Below are 14,779 nucleotides of genomic sequence, written 5' to 3' on the forward strand. Positions count from 1 at the left end.
GGCTGTAACTATACAATGATCATAGGCTATTATGTTAAAACACTTAAATATATAATTTTTTTCTTAAACTATGAGCAAGTAATTGCTTGTTTGAATTACTCTCATCCTAATTGTCCAATTAATTTTAGGTAGGGCTGCAAACGAACCGAGCCGAGCCGAGTATGTGAGTGTTCATGTTTGTGTTCATTTAATATCAGCTTGTTCATGTTTGTTCGAGCTTTAGCATTTGTGTTCATGTTTGGTTCATTTAAATTAAGGAGTGTTCATGTTCGGTTCATGTTCAGTTCATGTTCGTTCGTTTAGTGTTTATCGAGCTTGTTCGCGAACATATTCAACTAATTTTTTTAACTATCAAACAAACACGTTCATGAACATATCCATGAACAAACACATTTATAATAAAAGCAATTGTCTATATAACAAAGGTAATGATTATTTATATTTATTAATTATGTAGTCAAATATTAATTATTTTCATCGAGCTTATTCACGAGTTCAAAATCGAACACGAATCAAGCTTTTATCGAGCTTCTTATCGAGCTTAATGTCGAGCTTGTTCATTAACTTCAAATGATGTTGTTCGCGAACATAAATTAACCGAACGCAGTAGTGTTCAAGTTTGTTTATTTAAGAATCGAGTATTTAAAATATTGTTCAAATTTGTTTGTTTACTTAATTAAACAATCTCAAACGAGCTTTAATCGAACCGAACAGCGAGTAGCTCGTCGAACGTTTGGTTCGCTTGCAGCCCTAATTTTAGGTAATTGTGATTGAGTCTTTCAATATTATAGGGATATTGGGGGGAAAGAAAAGATTCAAATTTCAAATAGGGTAGCTCAAAATGACATAGATGATTTGATGAGGATAACTATACTATGCAATTATAAGGGTAGCTAAAGAGGACGATATCCTATGAAAAAATATAGCCCAAATTACTATTGATGGGACAATGAAACCCACTAAGAGGAATAGATAGTAATGACAAAATGGTGAGATGGTCTTTCTATTGGTGTTTGAGCATAAAATATGTGAGAGCGATCAAAGTTATGAGATCAATTGTTAATATATTCGAGCCATATAATATTTGAAATTAAAAAAATATGTACCATATATAAAGACTAAAAGTGAAAACTATGCTAGTTATTTTATTTTTTGGAGAAATATATTTGACTATTTTGTTACCATTTTTTTGTTTTTGTTTTTGAGCAAATAGGCATAACTATTAGTGTGTAGTGCTACATGAACTTATATGTTTGTTCTTTGTTTCTAGCAATTGCAGAATGTGTGTCTTTAAGTAGGAATTTATAGTGGCGATATCTCCTTTCTCGACATTTTTATAAGTAAGCTTTGTTTTTCGGTTTGTCCTTCAGGAGTTCAGGGTTGAAAATAAGCTTCACACTCAAAACAATAAATCCCTTGGTAATTAGATTTCTATATACGTGTTTGTTCTCATTTTAGAGTTATATTCCAACCTCATTTACAGTTACAATGATGATTAAATCACCATTAAAAAATCTTGATAATATTTAAAATATGAGCAAAGTTTATTAGATTATTTTTAGAAATGATTGACACATTTTAACCTTTCCGAAGATATTCAAAATTTTATTCAAACTCTAGTTCTAATTTATGTTCTATACTCTTCTTACACTTTTTCCAATTAATAGTTTCAATAAGTTCAAATAAGACTAAAATATGTCTAAATTGATTTAAATTTTGCTAAATTAGTTCAAAAATGTGTTAAAATTTACTCATTTGAGTTGGGGGTTGTGAGTTGTGAAGAAATTACTTAGAAAATTGCTTCACATTAACTCTCATGATCAGATAGGCGACATATTTACCAAATTGCTTACAATTACAACTATGATCATCTACGATACAAGTCAATAATATGTACCTCGAATTGAGAAATTTAAAGAGGGTAAAAACGTATCCTCTCTTTCATAATCTGTAGTGCAGCAAGTTGTCAACACATTCTCCAGAGCTTCACATTCTTGAACACGTTTTGCATCAGGTCACCTCCACGATGACAACTCACTAACTTTCATCTACACTATCTGCTCCTTTGTATACTCATGGGAGGTTGCTTCTTAGTATATTCCAGTTGTATGATCACAACAGCTACTATAATCATCGCCGTTTTTCTCTTGTAACTAAGGCTTCAGGTGGGATAGCTTTCTTACTATATTCTAAAGCAGTTTTTTAGTACAAAAAAATTCTAGTTAGGTCAACTATTTTGGAAAACTAATAAAAAATTGTCCCGAATGAAGCTTAAATCTTTATGTAACTTACTCTTAGAATAAAAAAGGAATACTTATAATGTAGTTTGTGATGCATGTAATGTAATTAAATTCATCTTCTCTATGAAATATGGATAGCTTAAGTTTCTACATTTGTGTTTCTTCTTCGTTTACCTAATGGTTTATACTTTTAACTCATAATTATGTGATATATCATCAAAGAATTATTCTAATCGGGCACGAATCTCGAGATAAAAAATAAGTTGGAAGCTTCAAAAATTAAACCTGGGACCCTTTGAACTCCAATTTCAGCAAACTTATTATTGAACTGAACGTCTCAGAAATATAAACCCAACGACACAAAATTCAACTCAATTTGAGCCCAAACTAGTCCAAATCAAAGACCCCGAATCACATTTGGAAGATTCAATCCATAATTTGGATTACCCATCAGTTTCTAAATATGGCAGGATTACAGTCGAATCGAGCGGCTCAACGAGACGAATCTAACAAGCCCAAGTTCGTCAAATTCTGATATCATTAGAGCCTTCAAATGCCTGATGATAAATGGCCCACGATCAAGGGATTCAACATCGTCCATCCATTCAAATCACTCCCAACTTACCCCTAATCTTCCTCCTATTTACTGGTCATGCCACTCTTAGAAAACTATAAATGACCCATCATTTCTCTTAAGAGGGGACCCAAGCAAGAAGCAAGCAAAGAAGAGAAGAGAAGGAAGAAAAGAAAATAGAAGGAAGAAGCTCCTCCTCAACCACCACCGGACTTCCACCCGACAGCCTACCGACGCCGGAGTTCTGCCCAAATACCAACTGACGCTAGAGTTCTGTCGGCCGCCGACAGACGTCAGACTTCTACCTGATGTCGGACCTGGGCTCGTCGCCAGATTTCTACCCGACTCCAAACTTATACCCGTTGTCGAACCTTCGCTCGTCGCCAGATTTCTACTCGAAGCCGGACTTCTACTTGACGCAAACCTCCGCTCGTCTCCTGATTTCTATCTGATGTCGTATCCCCGCTCGTCACCATATTTCTACCTGACACCGAACTTCTACCCGACGCTAGACTTCTACCCGTTACCAAACTTCTATTCGACGCTGGACTTTTGTCCATCATTGGACTTCTACCTAACATCATCCTTGTGACCTTCGTTGTCAGACAACGGACTTTATGACCTCCGTCGCCCGCCGACTACGATCCTTCTAACCAAACAACACGTCATAGTGATTTTTGGTATTCCCACCATGTAATGTACTCCATATGATGTATATTTGTTATATCAAGCCAAGGCTTTCCTCCCAATGAAGGGCCTCATTTGTAATCAACTGTAAATACTAGTGGATTCATTCAAACTGGGCTAGAACCTGTGGTTTTTCCCCCTTTTCAGAGGTTTTCCATGTAAAAATCTTGGTGTCTCTTATAAATGCTACACTCTCTCTCTTATCTGATTGCGTGATGGATCTTCATACAAAGTTAAGACGTTAAACTTTATATTTCTATACCACCGCGAATACTCCAGGATGCAACATTATGAAATTATGAACTATTATTATTTTAAAGAATTCAGGCAAACATTTCATTTGATTGATGTACTATGAGTTTATCTTTTTCAATGGCTCTTAATATAATCTGTAAAATATATAAGATAAAGAAAATTGCGTGACTAATTTCTCTCCTATAAGAATATTAATTAGCGAAGTTGATTGTAAATTCACAAGCAAATAATCAGGCAAGCAATTGAAGTTGTAGACATGAATCGACAAATTTGACAAGTTCTTTCAATTAAAAGATTAAACATATGAAAATTACATGAATGAATATTAAATGAACAAGGCAGATTGTTGTATCTCCCTGAAACAAAAATTTGGCAAAAAGTTTGTTCATAAATTTAAAGCATGTTTTAGATAAAACTGCACTTCTAATCCAGTAGACAATCATGTTTTAAATTGTGAATATCAGGTTTTGAATTGTGCCCATCAAAGAGAGAAACTTTGATTATTATCCTTCAAACAAATATGACACTTTACTTCATATTGAGTAAAAATCAATAATTTTTAGCTTTTTCATGGAGATAGGTACATCCAAATAGGTGAAGGAAGAGGGTGACCAGAAATACAATGTAGTATAGATCATCTTGATTAGGAGCATGTTTAAAGAAAGTAATAGATCTATTAGAATTATTAATATCCAACCCACATATAGCTATGAAATGATCAAGAACATTCATAAGAAAATGAATATGAAGATTCTTTGCTCTTCTAAATACCAATAGATCATCAGCATATGTGAGAGATGAAATCCTCCTATGTTGATAAGTTTTTAAGCATTGTAAACAATAGCTTTTTCAAAGAGATTAAAGAGGTCATCTATAGCAAAACAAATATGGAGATAAAGCTATCCTTATCTTTAGCCATAAGAAAACCTAAAAACCTCTAGGAAACCATTGATTCATAAGGATTAACATATGCACCTTATTCCTTTGAGCAATGCTTGTAGTTAAACCTAAACTGGTATTCCTTCTTTGGATGCTCTTAATTTTGTTTACAAATGCTCTCTTATATGGTGCATTTTGACATATGATGGCATATTGATAAGATAAGATGGTGGAAAGCCAAATACACCTTCCTATGGAAATTGAAGCCTCAAGCCTCTCATTGTTGGAAACATTTTGAATTGGTGGCTTTTATTGCAACAAATTTTATCTCCTTTAATTTTTTTGATTGTACAAGTATCTCTCTATTCTAGACTCATGGTGTGATGGGAAATTGTTTGAGTGCTTTGAAGCTCCACCATATTTAGATACATATGCCCTCCTATTATCTATTATATGCAAGGATCACTGGCACTTCCCTCTTGGTTCCATACCACTACTATTCTACAATTTCTAGTATAATCCTCCCCTCCACTACTATGGATTTTGTTGTATTTATTGCCAAGACAACGAAAACTCTTTTCGTTTTCAATTCATTTACACTCTTTATTAATCATACTATTTCATTGAGCAAATATGTTTCATATAAAAATATTCCTTGTGCTTTCCATTATACACTTGGATAACACTCTTGTGGGGTTTTAAGATAGCTTATGCTTTAATTAAAATAAATATTCTTGCCTAATCGTATTGCAACATTTGTTACCATGAAACTGAAAGTATGAATCACCTATTTTTTAAGGAATCATCTTCCTATAATATTCAAACTTTTATGCTTCCTAATGTCATCTAATTCCTTTTAAGACTGAACATTACTCAGCTTTTTGAGTTTACCATTGCAAAGGTTGCCTCATATCGAATTACTATTCTATTTAGTTACCTTTCTATTTGAAATGTGGGTTACTTCATTTGACATGAAAGGAACAATAGAAGATTCGACAATCATATGCAATGCAATGTCACTCCTCTTTATGCTTTCAAATTAAAAATGCTATTCTTATGTCTTAGCAAAATCTCTATTTGGAAAAGCTATCAGGAAATCAAGGTTTTGCTTCATCATCATTGGGATACAAGTGGGCATTTGGTATCACTTCCATTCATGTTGGTGGTTTCACTTGCTTCCCCTGGATGGCTTATGGTATATGGGGTTGCAAATCTTCATTTCACTAATTATTGTCAATGAGGCTGAGTTGATATTTTTGTTCCTTTGAGTCTACAATCTTGTCATTTTCCATTTTGCTATTGAGTATTTCTATCATTTATTCGCTTTCTAAAGCACCGCATGTTTTCCGTAGTATCTCATGCTTTGCCTTTCAAATATTCTCGAGTTCTTTTTTGGGCTTGGAGTCATTGTAATTGGTTCGTGTAATTATGATATTGAGATCTTAAAAAATTATAATATGGATGAAAGAGGATCGATTTGAAATATTTGATGATGTGTTCCATTTTTTTAAAGAAATGATCAATCTACTCTTCTAAATTTGGTTTATTTTAACGAATTAGAGAAATACCTTTTGGTATAGAGAAATCTAAGGTTTATACTCGGTTCATTGCTGTATGATACTGGCTTTCAACTAACATTGATGTCCACAATCACCCCCGTTTAAGACTATCATCACTATCTAATGCAAGAGAAATTATTTTGTGCCGAGGTCGGACACAGAACACTATCCAGAGATCAATCGGAATGGGTCACGTCAATATGTGGTACCGAGCCGCGGTACCGAACACAGGGGGAATGCGACACATTCTAGTTGGTCGATGGACGACATTTGACGTCCGCATAAAATAATTAATCCCAATGCATGCCATTGATTTGAAACGACACCCCACACCACGACATCAATCATTACACTCATTTCACATCCATCGTCGCACAATATATACTTGCTAATTATCAAGTTCATCCCACAATGATTTGCCTAACAAAATATTTTTATGCACTTGATAAAAAACTAACAACTATTTCATATATATTTAATTTATTTCTACAATATATTTAAAAATATATCTGAATATTTGCAATCAAACTGCCACTCGACGAATCTTTATTTATGATTTATGTACGTTTGACATTTAGCTATTCACTATTCACAGAACAGTAACGTTGGGCATAAGACTTCTTTCATTAATCCCGAGTCAAATATGAAGGAACATGTAGAAATATTTTAATCAAATAAAAGCTTAGGATGACCTAATAAACTTAAAAAAAAAAAAGTTGGATAAAAATTGTATAAAAAATTGAATATAGAATGATTATGTTTCTACATTAACGGAAAAAATTATATCTAAGATCCTGATGAGCTGTTCATGCTATGACGATGATTTACATGAAGATTCCTTGTTCTATTTAAGGAAAAAAAAAATAGAAATATTTGTTGGGAAGTAAAATCACACATTGAATTAAATAAGAAAAAAAATAAAATTATAACTAAGAAGAAATGACACAAGAATTTAATATGAAAAATTAAAAATTGGGAAACATCAAATCAAAATATTCACTATGAAAAATTATGAGAAATTGTGGAGATCTATTCTCTCGTATTCTTTCTTTGTCTTTCCTCGTTTCTCTCTTCGTTCTACACTCGACATAGACAAATAGATGCTTTATAATTCACCCGAGGATGCAACACTTCAAGTTAAACAAAAAAAGGAAAGAAAAGATGCTCAACTCGACTTACAGCATCGCGATTGAAAAATTCAAACTTGGGAAACATCAAATCAATATTCACTATGAAAAATTATGAGAAATTGTGGAGATCTATTCTCTCGTATTCTTTCTTTGTCTTTCCTCGTTTCTCTCTTCGTTCTACACTCGACATAGACAAATAGATGCTTTATAATTCACCCGAGGATGCAACACTTCAAGTTAAACAAAAAAAGGAAAGAAAAGACGCTCAACTTGACTTACAGCATCGCGATGTTGGGTTAAGAGGGGAGTAAAATAATTTCTTTTCTTTTTCTCTATTTTCTTTTAATTATTTCTTTCTTATTTTCAATAACAACTAATAGTCATTTACAATCAGATTAATTTGATATCCATAGCTGATTAATTGTTTGAAAGAAATATAAATAACAAAAAATATAATTTACATTACTATACTCAATATTTACATTCTATTTCTATCTTCATAGTCCAAAATAATATATATAATATTTTCATATGCTACAAAAAAATATACATAAATCAGAGAAACTGAAAGTAAACTAAATTAGCAGTGCTGAAAGAAAACTTTGCATGTTGTCCAGTGTCTCATTGCATAAGGTCCCTACCCTTTTTTGAAATCATGTAAAAATCACATAAAGAGCAAATAAACCAGCAAACACTAAAATCGTTTTTTAATTATTATTTTCTTATTTTTATTTTTACTAAAATCTTTTAAACATATAAGAAAATCTATATTACATCAATATTTGTAACTGTATCAATTATTTGTATAAAATTATCATTCTCTAACACATTACATCTCAGTCTATTATATCATCAATCACAATATCAATAACATAGATCAGCTGAATATGGGGCTTCACTCTTTCTTTCATGGCGGTGGGACTCCAGATGTTTTTTTATGCATTTCTTGATACTTCTTTTGATGTGCTGAAGGCCAATCTTAGCTTCGAGCTGCTTTTGGGTTTCACTTCTTGTCAACCTCGTATTTTTTTTCCTATATGACTCTTATTAATTTTTTGTAAGTAGGCAGGGATCTTTGACTCATAGGAAATTTTTTTGATTTTTTAAATGTAGCACATCGAGCATTAGTGAGCTATCAATCCATTTATGGACTTGCACTCATTTTTTTATTATCAACGTGTAGGCCTTTTTCGGGTTTTCCAAAAAAAAAAAAGCATAGATCAATTAGTAACTTTAATATTAATCATTAACACTATGAATAGATATATGTATTCCGTATGAATATCAATGTCAGTATCAATAATAATATTCAGATATTCATAAGAGAGAATTTTGATTTTGTTCATGCACTTGTGACTCCCAATCAGTTGCTTTTTATGACTCTAAATCAGTGTACTTCTAATAACTCAACATGAATCACGTGGATCATTAACATTTAATCAATCTCTAGTTTCTTATGACTCGCATCAGTGAATTAATAAATCTTTAGGTTATTAAGTAGGAGTTATCATTTCATATATCTGATATCAATCATAATATCCTTTCAAACAAATCATATCATATCAATTATTTCAGCATATATTATATTTTAATATTATCATATCAATTCATTGGAGTACTGTGACGCTCTCTGCTTCCAAGTGAAGTCCTTAGTGTCGCCACGCCACGCCACGCCACGCTACATCCTACCATGCTACAGTACTTGTACAAAAAATATATAATTCCATTTATCTTTCATATATATATATATATATGAGAAAAATATTTCTTTAATGTTATTATTAATTTGAATTATATATTTTACAATTTATTAACAATTTCTTCCAAAAAAAATTGTAATAAAACAGATATTTTCCACAATTTTTTTTTTCTACTATAACGATGCCAAATTTTGGTGATCCACCTTAGTTTTAAATACGCAGCTTATCTTGTTTTGTTGGTTGCACTACAGGAAAATCCGTTATTACCGGCGGACAAAATCCGTCGGTAAAACGTAAAATACGACGGAAACCCTTGGTCTTCGGCGACTTTCCGTCGGAATTTCATAAGCCGGTTTGGTGCGTGTCAAAAAATGTCTTCTGACGTGTTCGGAAATAGGGCTTTCGCCGGCGGATTTTCCGATGTCCTGACCGCCGGATTGTTTTCCAGAGCCTTTTTCGTCGGTTCCAAGTCGTTGAGTTTAAAATAGCCGATGTATTATCCTTCATTAACTGCGCCGGGCCTAATCCGCCGTAAAGTTTGCCGGTAAGAATGAAATGCTGCTAATTTCCGACGTCATCACCGGCGCATGGGACGTCGGGAAGTTTCCGTCACAGGATGCGCCGGAAAGAACGCCGTTATTATTCCTTCGCATGATGCGCCGGTACAAATGCTGTATCACTACAGTAAAATCACTGATTTCCGGCGGAATTTTCCGGCGGCCACATTTCCGGCAGCTTTTTGGCGCATTTCCGTCGGTTTTTTCCCAAGGAATTTTTCGGCGGCTTTTTCATTTTTCCGGCTGCTTTTAAAAATTTAATGAAAATGAATAAATTTTTTACTATTTAAATGATTTAACAAAAAATTATTAAAACTTATATTAATAATTTAATTAATTTCATTTTAAAATTAATTAGTTAGTTAATTTTTATTTTATATTAAATATTATTTTTTATTTTAAATTAATTAGTTTTTTAATATAAAAAAATTAATTGATTTTTGGTCTGAAATATACTTTAAATAAAAAATATTGACATGAATTGCGTATTACATAATCTGGCAATTCGGTCGGAGCTGAAATTTTCACGAAGAACCGCGGTTCGAATCTCATCGGCCAGACGCAGGGCGCGGGCGTAAAGCGGCAGTGGCGCTGGCAACGCGGGAGCGTGCGACAGCCGCGGGACCGTCGGCAGCCGCGGGCATGAGGCAGCGGGGGCGCGGGTGCCAGGCAGTGCGTGTTGGCGGGCGCGATGAGAGGTTTTTTTTTTTAATTTGATCGGCGGGTTTATAACCGCCGGAAGTCGCGAATAATTGCGCACTGTAAAAACCGTGGAATTTATTTTCCTATGCCGTTTTTACCGGTTAACCGCCGGAAAAGGCCGCCGGAAATAGGTGATTTTCCTGTAGTGGTATTTACCGACGCAAAAAATTCCGTCGGAACATCCGACGGTATTCGCGGTGATTCCTGTATGTTGAGAGTTGTGAACTATCAATCAAGAGTTTTGAATTTGAGTCTTGCAAATATATGTTATATGTGGGCAATTGCCATAATTGGCCTAAATATTACCACCCAAAAACACCATAGTTTTAAATTAATATCCATAGCCGTTTAATTATTTTTTTCAGGCATAGATGCGTTTAACTCAATCTAACACACAGACTCTTAGAAAATACGACATCAAGCCTAAGCCTACTGGTCTAAAGGGTAATAATTAAATATAATAAAATATTTTCCCTATCCGCCAGCCTTGGTTTTTAACTCTTATCCCCTCTCCTCTTTTCAACAATGCATTGTTTATTAAACTAATAATTGACAAAAATATTAATATTTACTTCTAATTCAGTCAAGCATTATGTAGAATTTTTATCTATAAGAAGGCTTTAGTCGTTGAGGATTTTCATGCAAATTAAGGATCGAGGAAAACAAAGAAGTGATGGGTCAGGCCTTAGCTCATGCTGCTTCGAATCGGTGTTGATAAACATGGAATTAGAAGACTGGTGCTCCTCCATGTAAAGCTTAAGCCGATGATGCTGGAGAAGCCTGTGAAGGCTGAAGGAGAGAAGCCGGTCGCTATGATGGTGCCTATCTTCCCTGTTCTTTTCTCGCCTGAGTGTTTCTCTGAGAAGTCACTGAGGGTTTGTGTGGTGGGATACCTTTTTGTCTGTTTGGAGAAATTCTTTATAACAGATAATTAGATGATTATCCGAAAGAGAGAAATATCAAGTTAAATATAAATATTATTATTCCGAAGGAGAGATCATAATGAACTTTCGTTAAATGTGTTGATTTTTACTGAGTAGAAAAAAGAGTTCAACCTTCGCATCGACTGCTTCTCTTCTATATTATTAGATGATTTTCCTATACAAAGAGTCACCAGAGCAGAATAATCAAGACCAAAAATTTGATTACTTTTTGCAATAGTTATTATTGGCAGCGGTTTTGAAAACCGGGCCTAAAAGATAACTTTTTGCATCGGTTTTTAACCGGTGCCATATTTTTCAACTCAATTAAAACCCGCGCGAATCCGCGCGCACAAAAGCCTATTCCGCGAAAAAACCCCTTCCTCCTCCTTCGTCGCAGCTCCTAAAGGCGATTCCCGAAAGAAGTGTCGGCGCGTCTCGATAGCCGTCGCAGCTCATTCACCCACCATAGCGACCACTCACTTCCAACTCCTTGCAGCAATACAAATACGGCGGATATCTAAGCGGTTTATAAACCGCTGTTAAAAATATTTGTAGGGGTTTACCCTGCGGTAGGGGTAAAAAAGTGCTGCGAAAGGCTATTTTTTTTGGTAGTAGTTGGCTCCTTTTCGTCTGATCTCTATGTTTTTATTTTAATTGAGGATAAAAGAAATATATGACTTTGGCAAGAAGAGTTTAATTTATTTTATTGGTTTTTGAAGATTGAGTAATTTTAAGTATCCAAAAATATTTAGTAATTTTGGAAATTATAAAGTATTTTAATATTAATAAATATCGAAATAATTATAAATTTAGCCAAACTATTGAGTATTGACCTTAATATTGAGCTATGTTTAAAAATAGGGAGATAACAAGGCATGCATGATATAATTTTAAAAATCAACCAATTGGAAAATAATCTTCAATTATTTTAATTAGTGGAAACCCAGATTTTTAGTTAATTTTTAAATGCTGAAAAATCATAGTCATCAAAGAAGTAAAGGACTAAAAGTAATTGCTCAAATTCGTAAATATGCATGATTAACATATATACTGAAAAAATTGAGTTTTTTTTAATTGTAACTAATTAATCTAATTAAATTAGAGTTTAAAGTTTTTTAATAAATATACAAATATTTATTAATAATTATGGGAAAGTTTTTTTTAAAGCAACTTGTAATAAAGATCAAGGGAAATTCCATTATGCTTGAATTTATTAAAACAAACAATGCTTTTAAAAAAAATTAATATGTAATTTAAATCAATTATTAGTATACTTGTAAGTCAAATGGTAAAGATCAATATGAATGAAAATCTTTGTTAGGGTTAGTCCAGATTGTGTGTTTGGCTTTTGTGTAGGCTATTGTATAGCTGTAGGTGTTGCTTTTTGTGCCTATTAAATAGGCCTTAGCTTGTTATTAGGAAAGCAGCCAAAGGAATAAAAGATTTGCTGTCATTTGGGCTCACCGCCTTCCCTCCTCCTCTCTCCTCCTCCTCCCTTGGCCAAGATTCATGAGGAGTGCCTTTCTTCACTCAAGTGAAGGGCGATCTCACATATGGGTTACAGAGCCACGGTGGTGGCGATCTCGAGATGGAGGAGAGAGTTTCTTGTCTAAAGAAACGGAAGAAGGCGTCCTCGCGGCGATAGGTAGCGGTTGTCGCGATCCGGAGGCGACTTCGGCTCGGCGAAGGGAAGCACTGGACGGTGGTTTCCTGGTTTGGACGCAAGAAGGAAAGCCAGAGGATCCTTGGTCCGGTGTACGGGCGGAAATCGGAGACTGGGTTGCCGCAGACCGATTTGGATGGAGGGAAAGAAGGCAGAAGCGAACGCTGCAGGAGCGTGGGAAGTTCTGCGGTTAGACAAGCAGACCGAGCGTTGCAGACGACTGGCCCGAAGGCGGCGAGGAACTTGTCTCGTGGTCCAGCGACCTGGTGTCGCGATTTTCCAGTTCGCGCTGAGCGTACTTGGCTGTGCCGTCTTGCCAGCAAGAGGAGACGTGGCAGCAACTTTTTTGCGTTTCCTTGCAGGAATTCGAGAGGCCTTCTTGCGTGGTGTCATTCGCACAGAGCAGTGGCTTGAGAAGGAGAAACGTTTGGAGCGATCTTGTAGCCTTCCTAACCCGGAATAGAATGGGCTGATCGCTGGAATTTGATCAAGATTAATGACAGAAGGTGATGCCATGTTGAATGTCCATAGGTGACATCGCAGTTGTCCTAGCAAGTGAGAAGGCGACGTGAATTCAAGGATTTCTGCAGCAGATGGCGTGATAGCAAGCTGCTGGCACGGACAGAGGTGGAGTCCGGGGGACACTGGGGGTGTGTCAGGGCGCTGCTCTTCGGAGAGCAGTGGTTGATAAGTGCGGGCGCTTGGGAGATGCGTGGTCGTGCGGTGCACTGAGGAGTCCGCATGGAGCGCGGGGCACTGGTGAAAGACACGCAAGGGTACTGGCGGATGCGGCACGTGCGGGCCGTGGTCCTTGTGACGAGCGGAGCGCTTGTGAGGGCGCAGGGCCGCTGCACAGGTCGGAATGTGCAGGATGTGGGTCGGTCAGAGAGACCACATGAGTGCAAGGCGCGGGCGCGGGCCTTGGTGGCGTTTGGACGCGAGCTGAGAGGCGCAGGGCCGCGGCACTAAGGCGCAGGGTGCTGGTGGATGCACAGGGCGCGGAATCCGGGCTTAAGGGGTGCTCGGGGATTGGCTGCGTTGGACGCAGTGGCGACAGGAAATATGCTTGTCGGGAGTGGAGTTGAAGTTGGGTGGATCGTTTTTGCGGGAGAGACCCGATGAATCATTCTTTGGCTGTTCTTATCAAGAAACAGTGGTTATCTTTTGTTTTGTAAAATCTAGACTAAGGGGGTGAATTTGTAGTATTACGTCCCTAGATTTGTGTTTTTGCTTTTGTGTAGCTATTATGTATAGCTGTAGGTGTTTGCTTTTTGGCTCTTAATAGAGCTTTGCTCTTGTATTAGGAAAGCAGCCAAGAAATAAAAGATTTGCTGTGACATTTGGACTACCGCTCTTCCCTCTCCCTCTCTTCCCCTCACTCCTCCTCTTGCAAGATTAAATGAGGAAGTGACTTCCTGCCTCAAGTGAAGGATCCTCCACAAATCTATATCTCATTAAAGAGGGATTGCAAGATCATAATTTTGTAACTATTTTTGTTGGATAAATTGAAATCAAGAATTAACAATTCCACCAGAATGAGGTCCATCCACCTTATATGGCTTATAACTAATTAACTTAATTTTTATACACTATAATTCTGTGTATAATATCTGAATGAAGATCTTTAAAGGCTAAGAACTTTCTTGGAAGCATGAAGTTCTTTGCTCTAACTTTCTCCTTCCGAGTAAAAAATCCAACCTAACTTGATTGTCTTATTTTCATTCTCCTTTTAAAAGTAGATAGATTATGATGCTTGATTCGACAATAGAACCAAAAATGGTTTAAAATAAAACACTAACAGAGATTTAGATATCTAGTTATAATAATTTGTTAAAACAATGTTTAAAACACAAGCATCGAACAGGCTGTCATCATCAATGCTTTCAGAATGTTTTTATTCATAATGGATC

The sequence above is a fragment of the Dendrobium catenatum genome, unplaced genomic scaffold (genome assembly GCF_001605985.2).
Source record: "Dendrobium catenatum unplaced genomic scaffold, ASM160598v2 fragScaff_scaffold_1573, whole genome shotgun sequence".
NCBI lineage: Eukaryota > Viridiplantae > Streptophyta > Magnoliopsida > Asparagales > Orchidaceae > Dendrobium > Dendrobium catenatum.